General features: G+C 41.1%; 1 long non-coding RNA gene across 1 annotated transcript in view; it reads left to right on the top strand.

Annotated features, from left to right (window-relative positions):
- Positions 1-8666, top strand: part of LOC125641416 (uncharacterized) — a 74411-nt gene extending 65745 nt beyond the window's left edge. Inside the window, exon 3 of the long non-coding RNA XR_007358045.2 lies at positions 8522-8666. This is a non-coding gene — a long non-coding RNA (uncharacterized LOC125641416). The remainder of the gene's footprint in view (positions 1-8521) is intronic.
- Positions 8667-15656: the final 6990 nt, after the last annotated feature.

Below are 15656 nucleotides of genomic sequence, written 5' to 3'. Positions count from 1 at the left end.
TAACTTCTCAAAGTACTGGACCTATGTGCTGACTGGGAGCCTGAGAACTGGAATGTAATAAAGGGGACTTTTATTTTGCCCCCTTTATTGAGCTCTCTTTTGCTTCTTGATAACCAGTCTGGGGGATCAGAAGCCCAGTTTGTGACTGGTTGGGGAGTTTAACTTCAGTGTTACCCACCAGTCTTGGGAATATCTGCTCTCCCTTTTGCAGCCTGCCCTGATCTTGGCATTTCCAGTGAGGGCTACACCAGGAACAAAATGGTAAACAAAATATTAACTAAATTTGCAGATTATGTTAAGGTTGGAAGTATTGGGAGCACTATTAGGGACACAGAAGTAATACAAAGGCACTGATTTTTTTATCTCTAATTTCTATGATTCTAACAAATGTTCTGGTGTTAGCTAACAGAGAAGCTTTTGCCCCCCTTTTTACTGGATTCCATTTAAAAAAACATTTCCTACACCTTTTCACACCAGTAATGGGGTCACAGCACACCTGGTCACAGAAGCACAAATCCCCTTAACAAACATGAGGAACTGTGAGAGTAACACCTTGAATGCTGCTTTGAAAAAGTGACCCAACAGATTAATATCTGTAAAGCTGGCTCACAAATGTATGAAAACCTAGATAGAAATGTGTCACCCCAACTAGCATCAAGATTACAAACTGCAAAAGTGAAAGTATTAAAGGAATAATTTGAATGGATGCTGAAAGCACCATCCACGTTCATTTCATAAGAGTGTAGAGATTCTTACAGTCTGATTCATATTTACACTAAAGCCTCTTTACCCTGCTCTGGTACAAAGTGGGCATCAGTTACATTTACACTCACTTCAAGGCCTCTTTACACTGTCAGGTTGAATCTGATCCTAAGTATTTGGATAGAGCTGATTCTGTGCTCTTTGGAATGCAACCTCCCCTCTCCTTTCTTTACCCCCTCATATACACTGTTGCACTTTCTTAAAACTTAAACAGTATAATATGCATTCCATTTTTGTTCCTAGAAAAGTAACAGAGATCTTATAATTTGGAGTTTATATATCTCATTCCCATTATTATCTGACTAAATTTGGTAGAGTGGTAATTCACAAGATTCCTAAATTTAGTTAGTCCATCCGAGGATGGTATTTTACTTTGTGATACATTTTATCACAAGATATCATGGCATATCAAACACTTAACTCTGTGTTCATCCAGCAATGAATTCTATCGCCATTATAGCTTTGCGAGTTCACAAAATGGCCCAATTTTGAGGAGAAAAAAATGAAAATGTTCATGTTTTTCACAAAAAAAGACCATTATTAAAGTGAAATTAGACTCATTTTTTTTCCAAGCAAAATATTCAAGCAAAAATCTGTAACATTTCAATTTTCCTTTTAAAGCAAATAGAACATTCAAATGTTTACACATTCACATATGAGAAAAAAGCCAGATTTCACAGTTGGAAATCAACTTGGACTGAATTTTCAAAACTTTTTATATAACTTTCCTAAACCAATTGTCATCATTACATCTCAGTTCTGCTCCAGATTGAAATAATATATTATGAGAAAATAAACCATATTGAAAACAACTGAGTGGAAGTAACAGCTGTAAAGGAGAAGAAATAGCTTGAGAAGAAATTTTTATTGTTGGAACTTGAAGCTTGCACATAGTATCAAAATGGAAGAAGGAGGCCATGTAATAGATCATATATATAACAACCAGAGTCAGGACTTTGGGGTCTTTCATCACTGACAGAAAGTCATGAGCCCCCATGCAAGAAAGAAAACTGAGGTAGCGATATTTTGGGGGGCTGAGGATTTCTTCTTTTTGGAAGGTCTTGAAAGGGAGGGATATAGTCTCACTTTGTCCTGACTCAAGCTTCTTATAATTCTGCTCTGAAGCAAACTGAACTGTGGTAATCTAGATCCTGGTCTTTTTTACCAATAAGCTTCCACAGGAAAGAAGAAATATGAGGAAAAAAAACTGTCAAAAATCAGCATGAGAACATTCACAGGTTTATTCTGAACATACAGGGCCAACAAAAAGCACGGAAACAAGGCTGCCTGGGGATCATTCACAGCTAAACTGTATAAAGTATTAATTTTGACATTTTTGGAGTCCCCTTTATCTTGGATACACAGAGCTATTTTCTCCGTAGTTTTGTGAATATATGCATTTTTCTAATTGAACAATGACATCTTTATTCAAAAATGAGGAACTAAATAAGTGGCTGAGGTTGTATCTTAATCCTTCCTGTTCTGCCTCATGAAACATTCTCATAAGCAAACTAGGGAAATGCGGTCTAGATGAAATTACTATATGGTGGGTGCAAAACTGGCTGACAGATCATGCTGAAAGAGTAGTTATTGATGGTTTGCTGTCAAACTGGAGGGAAGTGGGGTCCTGAAAGGGTCTGTCTTGAGTCTGGTATTATTCAATATCTTTGTTAATCACTTAGATAACAGAGTGAAGAGAGTGCTTGTAAAACTTGCAGATCACACCAAACTGGGAGTGTGGATCAGGGGTCACTTGGGGCCAGCATGCCTAGTGAGCAGGCTGTAGCTCAACAGTCTCTAAGTCTTGGGCTGGCCTTGACAGGCAATCTGAAGGCCTAGCAGCCGAGTTACAGCCCGCTATCCCCTGGTGCTCCCTGGGTTCCCCTGGTCAGACAGATGGCTGGGAGTAGGTTGGGGGTGGGAGGGAAATGTAGGGGTGCCCAGACTCTCCCTCTCCACCAAGGCCCAAGGGGGAAGGTGAGTCTCAGTCCCCTCTGACTGGTACAACAGACCAGCCTCCCCTGAGCCATTTCTGACCTCCCCTTGTTCTCTCGTCAGTTTGGGGTGTGGTTGTGGCACTCGGCTTCCCTCTCAGCAGAGGATTGCTTTCACACACGAAAGCTTATGCTCCAATACATCTGTTAGTCTATAAGGTGCCACAGGACTCTTTACCGCTTTTAATAGTTCAAACAGTCCACTGGGTCTTTCCAGTGTCCAGTTTCTCCTCCTTGTCAGGGAGAAGCATGGAGGGGTGTGGGGGGACGACGACAGGGAGATGAGAGAGAAAAGAAGGGACCAGGCCCTTGACCTCCTGGTTGGGTCTTACCCAAAGCCTGACTCTTCCCCTGTAGAATCCTTCTGTCCCAGAAGCTGCTGCCTGCCTACAGTCAGTCTCTCCCCTCTCTCCCTGCCTGTTAGTCTCCTTATAAGCAAGCCTTCCATTTAGTTAGAGTGCTCTACAGCTGCAGAAGGGAGCATTTCCCTTAGCCTTAGGGTGGGTAGGTAACCCTCATCATAGAAGGGTTGCTAGCACTTTGTGGAGGACAGGATTAGAAGTCAAGGCGACCTCAACAAGTTGGAGAATTGGTCTGAAATCAACAAGATAAAATTCAGTAAAGACAAGGGTAAAATACTACCCTTAGGAAGGAAAAAAATTGAATACACAACCGCAAAATGAGGAATAACTGGCCAGGTGGTAGTGCTGCTGAAAAGCATCTGGGGCTTATAGTGGATCACAAATTGAATATGAGCCAACAGTGTGATGCAGTTCCAAAAAAGGCTAATATAATTCTGGGGTATTTTAAGAGTGTTGTATGTGAGACATGGAAGGTAATTGTCCTGCTCCACTCAACACTGATGTTGAATTGTGCATAGTGCTGGGCACCACGCTTCAGAAAAGATGTGGACAAACCGGAAAGAGTCCAGAGAGCAACAAAATGATAAAAGGGGGTAAAAAAACTGGATACATTTAATCTTGAGAAAATAAGACTGAGAGGGGAACCAGATAATAGTCTTCAGGTATATTAAGGGCTGTTATAAAGAAGACAGTGATTAATTGTTCTCCATGTCCACTGAAGGTATGACAAGAAATAATGGGCTTAATCTGCAGCAAGGGAGATTTAGGTTAGATATTCGGAAAATTTTTCTAAATATAAGGATAGTTAAGAACTGGAATAGGCTTCCCCTATGGAATCCCCATCCTTGGAGGTTTTTAAGAACAAGTTACACAAACACCTATCAGGATACTCTAGAGATACTTGGTCCTGCCTCAGCACAGGAGGCTAGAGAGTAGATGACCTCTTGAGGAACCCTCCAGCCCTTCATTTCTATGATTGAAATAGTTCTCCACTGCTTTCCATTTGCCCTATCAGTGCATCGGAGACATTTAATTACAAAACTAAACACTTTCCTGACTGTTAACTATCTATCCCTTCTTAAAACAAAACACTCCCCACCCCCCGACATCCTCTCCTGTTTTACTTTTATAGTTTAATAAACACCTGTATGCCATTGTCCTGTGAATGAATAAAACAATACCTTGCTTTTATTGTGCTGCATATGGGAAGGAAATTAATGCATTACTAGTTGAAGTGTCTGATCCAGATGAGTGGAAGTAAATCTTAACGTTTCAAAGACAGGCATGGTCTGTTTGTCAGCCATCATAGTATACCAGACATGTCTGATTTACTCCATGCCATGGTTAGAGGCAACACTGGCCAGGTAGATGATTTCCATTTTTCTTGTTTGGTTTGTGTTTCTGTAGGGTTACTGTATTTGTTGTACCTTAACTATTATTTCTTTTTATTCAGTAATAGAGTATCGGTGATTTATCTGCAGTGGGTTTTTTTTTGACAGTATAGTGAAAATACTCAGTTCCTTTCTGCATTTAGGAATAAATGAAGTATGATCCATAGCATTACCTGAACTAGAAAGATAAAACTTCAATCCGAAACAGTCGTGAGTCCCAGTCATGTTCTCCCATGTGTAAAGTAAAAGGGCCAGGGATAAGTGGAAAACCCAGAGTTCCTGAGACGACATTCCATGAGGACAGGGTTATCGAGAGACCTGTCAGGAAAACAACAATTCATGAAAATGACTGAGGTTTTGAAATGTATTTTTATACGGATGAGTGACAAAACTGAGACCTTTAGAGATCTTTTCATGAAAAAACATGAGAGAGAGAGACCCCCCCTCCTCCCCCCGGGAATAGCTAACAGCCTGGTGGTTAGGACTCTCACCTACTTCACAGCAAGGACTTTGAATTGGGTCTCAAACATCCCTGGAGTGTGTCTTAGCCACTGGGCTACTGGGTATTCTGCAGTGGTTGGGCTGGCAAAACATTTCAGTTTCAACCAAATAAAAAGTTTCGTTACAATGCTTTGACTAGCTCTAGTTAGCAACACTGTGTTAGGGGTCAAAGGTCATATCCAAACATCCCTATAAAGGACAAAGGAGGAGCATGGAAGAAGCAGAATCCATAGAGATAAGAGAAGCTCCATGGATGTTGGGAAAGCTGTGTCAGGTCTGAGTGGGCTGAGTCTTTCTGGCATTCGCTGTTCTAGCTTCAGTGGTAGGATGGAAGAAAGCAGAGACTGCCACAGCTCTTGGAGCTTCCAGACCAACTCCAGTTAGCTCAGACATGATGCCCAGAGAGATCTGTGTAAGTCAATATTGTCTCTATCAGCAGAAACTTGCATCCTCAATTATTGGTTGCTTTTGGCTGTTTTGCTGGGGTGTGATGATATATGGTTGATTTCCCTGTCCCTTCTTTATTAAGAAGGGAGTCTCGTTCACATGGAGGCTTATCTACGAAGTTGACGGATGCTGCCAAATTGGATCAGTTTCCCTGTTCTTTCGGCAGTTTGGTCCAGGGGAACTAGAAACTTTAGTCTCTTTCCAGGAGAAAAATTGGAGAGGGAGGATACGACATATTTGATACCTTTCAAAACATCCATGCTTGAAAACATGCAACAGTTTAAATGGTCACCTTAAGCAAGATGCCATGAAGGCTAACATGGCTCTTTTCTAACGGCCACAAACCTACGCATGGGAGATGTGGAATTGAAGCGACACAACCCAGATAGTCTTAACAGTGTCTCACGTAACTTGATCGTTGACCATCTGCATGTGTTTTAAAATAGATGGTTTTTTTTAAACTAGAATTATTAAAAAATTCAGTCTGTTGCTTAATTAATTAGTACCAAGATCTATGTACGCACAACATTTAATACAAATCAGTCTTAACTTACCCTGGGCCAGATTGTGATATCCTCACTCATGTTTGGCCTGATCCAAAGCCCACTGAGATCAATGGAAAGATTCCTACTGACTTCAGAAGGCTTTGGACCAGGTCTGTTTAATGAAGTGGATCAGGCCTGTTTAGGATAAGTAAAGATAACACATTCTGGCCCTATATGTTCTGCTTGTTTAACAAAATGTTGGGGGAGGGGGAGCCAAAATATAAAGGTTTTTCTACATTTTTAGTTATAAGTACCTCCATCAGTACCACTTACTCAAATGTTTTTGAATGGATTAGGTCTGTGTATAAACACAAAAGGACCAAGGGCTAAATTTCACGTGGACATAAGTGGGTACAACTCTATTAATGTTAAAGAAACAGCACCTGCTTATGACGGCACTGAATTTTGCCCTAACATTCTAATGCTTATAAAACAATTATTTTAGATGTAAGACTCTGTGAAATTCTTAAAAGTAATAGTCATAAACCCAATTTGTAATACAGCATTTTTTTAAAAAAGACTATAGAATAAATACGATATGTGATAAGCTTAAGTTGTAATGTCTAATTCTTATTGTACAAATGATAGTACTATTGTGAAAAAATGGAATCTGGAGTGGCATACTTGATAGCCATTAAAAAAAACAAACAAAAGGCAGAGGAAATCGATTAGAAAACATTTCAGTTACTCATCAAGCATTTCTTCTGGGTGCGGGGATGTTACAAACTGCATCTTGGCTCTTCCATAGAGTAACACTCAATTTTAATTTGCATTGAATGAATGTGATTTGCAACTTTTCAGTAATGGTCCAATAAATGAATGTCGCCCTCCTTTGCCAGTGGCCATCCGACATCTGTGTAATTAACTAGTGCATACCATAGTCATGGCAGGAGAGCGTACAACAAATACTGTGAGTTGCACAATCAGAGGCACTATGAATGAAGTTTTGAAAGAGTCTAAAGAATGGAATTTTCATTAAAAAGTTTTATATTCGTGATGAGTCTGAACCAATTACCTGGATTTGAACAGTCCCAAACTCTGGGAGAATTAAGATCCAAACCTGAACTTTGTGGCTTGGCTCAGGTCTGTCTCTATTTTATATGAATGAACTCTTTTAAAAAAAAACAACAAAAAACCAAGGATCCATTCTCAGCGTTCAGCGGAGGAGACTGATAGGATCTCACTTCTGTGTTTTCAAGGGGGGAATTTTCAAAGGCATGAAGTCATGGGGGTTGGGCCCATAACTTCCGTTTGTGCCTTTGAAAATACGCTGCCACCTACCCCCCACCCCCAAATGTATAGGACACCCATGAACCTAGCAGCAAACCTGTTTTTTCTTAGGGTATGTCTACATTGCAGTTGGGAGCATGCTTCCCAGTTCGAGTCAAAAGACATACTTGCTCTCTCAACCTGGTGCATTAAAAATAGCAGTGTAACTAGGGATAGCGCAGTTGGCAGCTCATGCTAGCCACCTGAGCACAAACCCTCCCAGACCTGAGCCTTGCCCACGCTACCCCCGGCTGCACTACTATTTATAGCACGGTAGCTCCTGCAGAGCTAGGCCTGTCCCCCTAGTCAAGCTGGGACGCATGCTCCCAGCTGCAATGCAGATGTAACCCCCGAGGGAAGAAATAATGGGGATCTGGCTCAACGTACACAGTGAAAGTTGAAAGACGTTAAAGGAAGGAGATCAGGAACAGCATCTTCTACTAGATGGTTATTGGAACAACCTGGCGCCTAATGAAGTGGGAAATCGGGTGGGGGGAGACAGATACAGAGGATCAGCACAAGGCCTAGGTGTGACAGCCACCATCAGAGACTGAACCAGAGACTTCCAGAGCCTAAAGTATGAGTCTAGACTAGAGAGTGAGCTAAAGAGCCAAGTGCCATAGGTGGATGCTGTAACATACTCCTATCCTCAGAATCATACTTTCCATTGGGTTACATAAGGCTCATTTAAGTTCTGTTCTGGGGCTCTAAGTGGGGCTTATGTGGTGCATAGGCCTCATGCTCATCCCCTGCTTTCATTTCACCCATCGTAAGGTTCTGTTTGTCTTCTCAAATGACATGTGGTGGACTTTGTAGGTAAGAGAGCTCTCCAGTCACAAATACTCTTTCTACTGACGCAAGCACTTTAAAAACAATTACTTAGGTTATGTCTACATGTCCATGATGGTTGTGCCAGTACCCCCCTACTGTCCACGGCTACCCTGCAGAAGCACGTATTTGAAGATGAGTAGAGGGTGAGTAAGTTAGCATGCCTGAAGGGAGTGCATAAGTACATGACTCAGGCTGTAGCATGGTCCCAAACTCATACCAGCGTGCAGTGTGGAGAAGGATAAAGGGTGTGCACCAGTTCTCAAGTTCCAATAGATCTTTCCCCTCCATTCCCACAATGCACTCAACCCTGACCCTTACCCAGTCTATAAAGGTCCCTGCCCCCCTGTTTTCATCAGCAGAAGTGAGCTGTGCTGACCATATCAGAACCATTTTGTGCTGTACTCTTTTGATCAATACAGATGAACATGTTCCGAAAGCAGCCGCTTGGCCTATTGAGCACAGCCGGGTGCTGCGCAATGTGTAGTCAGAGCACACCATCCTCCAAGACTTCTCCCAGAGCAGCAGGAGCATTCACCTGTATTGGGAAATTTCACAGAGACTGGAGGAAGCAGCACTGAATGGACTCTGGCCCAGTGCTGGGAACCCATCAAGCACTTGGGGTGTCTGTACGGGAGGCAAAAGACTCCAACAGTTTATCCTCCATCATGCCCCTTCTATGATGAACTGGACCAGGTGCTGTCAAGGGCTCCCAGTACAGAGCCCAAAGTGGCTCACGAACCCCTCCTCCACCCTGATGGCCTCATTGTCCGATGGGTTGCGGAGAAGGAGGAGGCAGCAGGGACTATGGAAGATGCTTTGGAAGACATGGAGGACATGGAGCATGTGATTCTGCACCTCTGCCTGGAGAAACCTGTTGAGAAGTCTCCCCGTCCATGAATCTGAGGAGGACCCCCCAAGCTGTAGCAGGAACCAGAGCCCAAAGCTGGTAAGTCGCAATGGAACCCCACTCACCCTGCCAATATCCCCTCTTGCTCTGTGCTAAATTCCTGATTTTTTTTTAGCCCAGCCCCTGCTTTGTTTCTTGCCTTTAATGGTCCCCAGGCAAGACACAGCTATAAATCAATGATTTTATTGATTTCCGACAAACCCCTATTATGCATTTGGCAGAAGCTATAAAACAGATTATTAATGAACAATCATTGTGTCACTGTGTCTGTGTGTTTCTCAGCCAGCACGCAGGCAGCGATGGTCCCGGGCCACATGAATCAGGGGAAGGAGGAGGGGGAGGTTTTGGTCCTGGCCGGGCATGGGACAGTTTTAGAAAACTTACAATTGTTTGACTAAAGTTAGTAACAGCTGTCTTTTGTCCCTTGGAAGATTGAAGTTTCAGTGCTTTCCCTGGTTCCCCCCTCCCCAAATCTTACTGTCCCTTACAAACGACATATGTGGGGGGAAGGGGGCTAGGTCCATGAAGGGGAAGGGAACATTTTGATTATTTGAGGAAAAGTTAGTCACCGCACTCCTTTCTCCCTCAGAAAATTACAAAATTTTTATCATCCCTATCCCTGGTGTCTGGCCTCTCCCCGCACTGAGCCATGCTGTACAAGGCAGGGGACGTAAGAATAGCCATACTGGGTGAGACCAAAGGTCCATCTAGCCCAGTATCCTGTCTTCTAACAGCAGCCAATGCCAGGTGCTCCAGAGGCAATGAACAGAACAGGTAACCATCAAGTGATCATCCCCTGTCACCCATTCCCAACTTCTGGCAAACAGAGGCTAGGGACACCATCCCTGAGTGGTAACAGGTAATATAGACCCCATCATTTTATAAGTATAGTTGGGATTATGTTTTCCAATGTGCATTACTTTGCATTTATCAACATTGAATTTCATCTGCCATTTTGTTTTCCAGTTCCCTAGGTTTGTGAGATCCCTTTGTAACTCTTCACAGTCTGCTTTGGACTTAACTATCTTGAGTAGTTTTGTATCATCTGCAGATGTTGCCACCTCACTGTTCACCCCTTTGTCCTGGAAAGAAATTTGGGAGAACTTTGGTCTTTTCAAGCTGAAAAGCAGTGGAGAAAACAGCAGTTAGAAGAGGACGATGCAGAGCAGTACAGCTTGTTTAATAGAGGGTGCATTGCAGTGGTATCAGCAATGTAGAGTTAGTGCTGCAAATGCTGCATACTGGAACTTATTTAAAGAGGCTATTGTAAAAGTCTTTGAGCCAGTTAATTATCAGTTTTTGTTATGTCAGGAACTCCTTGAATTAAAGCAGAAAGAAACTATTCATGAATATGTTCCAGTCCTGTAGTTTAATGGGAGAAGTTTAAAAAGAGAGAGAGATAAAATGATTTAGTTCATGAAGAATTGAAAACCCGCACCAAGAAAGGTGAAATTACATATTGTGCACCATCTACTCTTGCATAAGCCATTAAAATTGCTGTGGGCTTAATTGGACTAATCGCCCATTGCATTGTGCATGAAACTCAGTATGTGCACAGAGAGGTGGTATGACCGTGGGGCTGGCCTTGGAAGCTTGAGATAGCAAAACTAACCAATAGCAGCAGTTGTCCAGCGATGAAAAGAAAACAATTGCATTTAAAAGGCACAGCAGTTAAGGCATTTATTTAATTTATTAGCAAAATGGACTTTAATGGGTGTGAAAATGGAAAGCAAAAATGTTTTCAGGAAAAAGAAAGTGTTCAGTAGAAAACAAACACCTATAGAGCATAAGCATTATAGGTGAGCCTAATTTCTTCCTTCCTTACTTCTTCCTGCAACTCCATTGTCTTCAGTGGAGTTACTCCTGATGTACACCACTGTAAATGAGTCCAGAGTCAGGGCCCATATGTTCTTCTAAACTAGCCAGGATAAAAACCACACCTCATGCTATCTCTTTGAATTAACCAGTGGATATAAAATCAGATGGGAGTGAAGAGCCCTCACCAATATTCTCCAAACACTTACTTTGATGCTATCCATTGTTCAGTCAATGTAACATTTGTTATATTGAGAAGGTTTTCGAAACAAAACCCTGGAAATATGAACTGTATCTCTCAGCTCTTCTGAAGTTTTCAGGAACACTAATATTCAGGTTTCAGAGTCTACTGTAGACAGCACCCATGTAGCACTTCGGTGAAGACACTACTTATGCCAACAGGAGGGATTCTCCCATCGTTGTAGGTAATCCACCAGCCTGATAGGCGGTAGCTATGTTCACCCACCAACCTAGCACTGTCTAAGCTGAGGGTTAGGTTGGATTAACTGCGTTGTTCGGGGATGTGGCTTTTTCACACTCCTGAGTGACATAATTATACTGGCCTAATTTCCTAGTGTAGATCAGGCCTTGGGCTTCCTCTTACTCAGCCATTCAGAGGACACTACTGATACACCACTAAACACATACCTGACAGAGATTTATGAGAAAAATATGAATTGGAATTTTTCTGTCTCCTTTGGGTTTTGGATGTCTCAGAATTAATGTTACAAATTGAAGGTGTGATCCTGGAGAGCACTGAGCACCTGCTGCAAGTCTCGTTAAATCCGCTTATCTGACTGATCACTCCCTGCACCCTTGTGTGACTTATTTTGCTACAAGTGCAGAAACAAAGTGCTAATCCCATTTTTTATGCTTGGATTAATGCTGTATTCAAATAATATGGATTTTTAAAAGTTTTAAATCATATGTCAGAGTAATATTGGATTTCAAGGCTCTAATTGGGTAAGTGTGCAGTGGGCACTAAGGCATAAGACGCCTCTCTCAAACTGCGCTCTTGTTCTTTAGGATCTCAGTTTTCATTTTAAAAGAAAATGTAATCTCTAGCTGTTGTGGTTCTGGAAAAAACCTGAACCAAGTGGAACTGATGCTGACATGTCTACACAAGTCATCAGGGAACAATAGTGGTGAGATATATGAACTTCCCCATTCATTTAAGTGAGGTGCTAATTCAGATGACCAGAGATGATGATTTAAATTTCAACAATACTGTTTCATACCTCATGTAAGAGTGGAAAGGGAGGCTTGTAGATCTGGACAATTTATTGACAAACACAACAGGAAGATGGACTGGTTGCCAGTGGAACAGGCATTGTCTGGGAATAGGGAGAAACGAACCCTGAAAAATAGAAAGAGTGACAGATGAACAAATCTGAAGTAAGTGTCTTGGGAATAAAATGAAGAGAGAAGGCTGGGGTCATTGCAATTAACAGAGGAAGAAAGAAAGGAAAGAGCACATGCGCAAGAGAGAGAGTTGGTGGATATGAGAATATGGGTGGAATAAGAGGTAAAGGAGGTGCTAGATTGCTTATGTGGCATCTATTTCAGATGTGCAAGTTATTCTATGCCTACCATGGAATAACTCTCTACATCATTCTCTGACATGGAACCATCTTCCACTATGTGCTGGGATCAATCTATTTGTAAATGTAAAGATCCCAACGCAAATGTTTGATCTCAAGGCCTTGTGAAGTTTGGAAGATCCTTGGAGGATACTTAAATGAAAACTGAACTTATTTGCCTGAAATCAGCTTTGTGAAATAGATAAGCAAATAGACCCAGACACTTTCATAGTTGTTGAAGACCTAATTTTTCAGATGTGGTACAGAGGAAGACTTAGATATCCTTCTGGAAGAGGAAAATCAGCTAAGCCTGCACAGAGAGCCTTTTCTAAAAAACTTTTTCTAAATTCCCCTCAAACCTAATGGATAATCTTAAACCAGTTTATAATGTTGTCCTTAGCTCAGGTCCAAGTGGGTGAGTTCAGGTCCTCAGATTTTCTGTTCTTGCCTTGCTAGGCTGTCTAGTTTTAGCATCTAGTCTGTGATAATTTTCATCCCATTTCATCCACTTTCGCCTCCTCCAAAGTGACCTTCCTAAGGATAGTGCAATATGGCAGAGCTCCTGTGTTGGATGTTGTGTTTCTCGGGCTAGAGACTTATTTTTCAGTTTATTTCCTTTTCTCTTTGCTATTTTTTGTCATTCTTCAAAATTTTAGCTTTGATAAGTACAAATATTGGACCTGTGTTTCTAGTCATTTAGATTGGTTAAGTTTCTATGAACACATCTGGCCTCATGCTCACAAGTCCCACTTGCCACCCTCATCCTCTTATGCATATTTCAAAATAATAATTTGAGATAATCCAGTAGAACCAATCAGTGTCACAAGATAATGATCTCCCACTGTTATATAACAGACTATATATGACTGTATTTCTGTAACACCAAATGGCTACTAAAGATTCTATAATTTTATCCAAATGATATTAGTGCAGTACCAAAACATGTTTCCTGACCTGTTGCATCTGCTGCTGTGTTAGAGGACAAACTATGTGTGTGTCTCATTGAATCTGATCAGGGAACAGATTATTTGTGAAAGTTATTTTTTGAGATGTACTTTTATGAAGCAGTGTATTGTGGTTTGGCTGAAGTTATAGTTATTTTTAACTTATGGACAGTTCATAATAGCTAGCTGGTAGTCTGGATGGCTAGTACAGGCTTCATTTGGTACACATAATACCTGTACATCTTCCTAGAGGAAACTAGAGACAGAAAAGTTTTTCAAAGAAAAGTTCATCAGTGCAAACCTAAAGGCTTGTCCTACTCAGAACTATCCAACACAAGAGACTACAATGTGATCACTTGCACAAGTTGGCAGTGCTGCACATTATAAGATGGCTAGCAATTTGTGGGAATTACTGTTGCTTTAGTGGTTGAGATGGAGGGAAGATGCACCTTTCCATTAGATCATCACTATCTTCCTGTAATTGTTCTGATTTTTCTTTTTACTCTCTTCTACAGTTCATGTCTAAATACAAGAAGATGTTTATATTGCATACATTCAGCTTTAATTGGCCCTTAAAAGAAGGTGTTGATTAGAATCTGCTCAACATCAACAGCTAGCTCGCACAACATTCTGTAATTACTGTTTATTAATTTAGTTCAAGTGGCATAGTTGAAAGCCCTGCTCAGATGGGAGAAGTAAATTGTCACTAGTATTGAATATGTAAATTATGTGCTAGGTAAGTTTCCATGAAGAATGTTTAAAGTTAAATGCTATGTGTGTAAAGACCTCCAGTTTCATCTAACCTGACCATATGACAGCTTTACAAAAAGTGTCATGAAAATGTACCAGCCCTGGCAAAAAAACAAAAAAAACTACTTGCCTACCCTTTGCTTATTTTTATTATTAATGTCATCTTCATGATAATAATTTATATGCTAGTCAAAAAAAATGGCTTACCCTCGTGAGTGGAGATTAGCAAGTCTGCCAAGCAAGTCTGAATTAGAATTTGTTCTGTTAAAGTATGCTGTAGTATAGATATTCAACAACATGCATTTGTTGCCCCAATGCAGTAATCCTAACCTCTCTTTAATTAGCTTATAAAGTCATAATTTTATAAACAAAACATTTACTCTTTACTTTTATGTAAAATACAATTACAAGTTTTAGGCATACAGTAGAATTTCTATACTGTTGTCCGTTGCCACTTCACTCATCACCAATTTCCACTCACTTCTAAAGGTCAGAAGCCTCCCTTTAAACGTATATTACCTTCTAAAGCCTTTGTGTATGTACATGCTAGACATAAAACAATACATTGATGATGATAACAACATTGAAATGCATATTTCAAGAAACAAGAGAGAAACGGAGTCATCTAGTTGTTCAAGAAAGGAGCCAAGAATTGGGATTCGTGGTTCTGTTTCTGCCTCTGCAACTGAATTTCTGTGTGACCTTGGACAAGTCGTTAAATCTATTTATGTTGGAATGTCGACCAAGCTCTAAAATGAGTCTGATACTTCACTTACCTACTTCACAGAACTGGGGTGTGGCTTAATCAGTTAATAGTCGGGAAGAGCTTTGAAGCTTTTGAATGAAATGTCCGATAGAAATGCAAACTATTGTCACCTCAGGGGTATCTGAAGGAATGAGGCAAGACCACGTTGTCAAAAAATCCAGCAAGTTTTAATGCAGTCAGAGCCCTCCCACACAGCTGGCTATTATGTGATCAACATCAGCCTCTTCAAGGGGGTCTACACTACCAAATCCTAAGATGTCCCCTGCACTTACATCAACCCTTCAAGTCCCTCTAGCACTTCATGATGACAACTCTGGTACTCTTCTAGTGCTGGAGAAATGCCAGATGGCATTTGCAGCATATCTGCCAAAAGGGGTACAGAAGGTCATCAGATACCAGCTGTCTTCATTGAGTTTTACGTGCTAGAAACCTTTGCTATCTACAACTGAAAACCTTTGCCTTTGTGAATCTGGGCAGGATCTCTTCAGTTGTTGGTAAAGGATAAAAGGGAGTATTTTAGAGATTTATTGAAGTAGAAAGGGTCAATACATATGAAGAGTTTGCCTGTTTTTTTGAATAGCTATCATACTAGTGATCCAGTCTGTCAGCTGTGTGACTTTCAAATTCCCATCTCAAAAGGTTGTCTGTTTTTCAACTTCCTTCTTCAAAGGACCTGCTATTCTGTGTGCTGCTTGTCGTGGAGGTTTCACTTGATGGTTAATTTCCAAGTGATATTCCACAGGAAGGTGTACAAGGCCTTTAAAAACTTCCCCCATACTGATGATTTGTTCC

The sequence above is a fragment of the Caretta caretta genome, chromosome 8 (genome assembly GCF_965140235.1).
Source record: "Caretta caretta isolate rCarCar2 chromosome 8, rCarCar1.hap1, whole genome shotgun sequence".
Classification (NCBI taxonomy): Eukaryota; Metazoa; Chordata; order Testudines; family Cheloniidae; genus Caretta; species Caretta caretta.
This window is presented reverse-complemented; position numbering and strand designations above follow the sequence as displayed.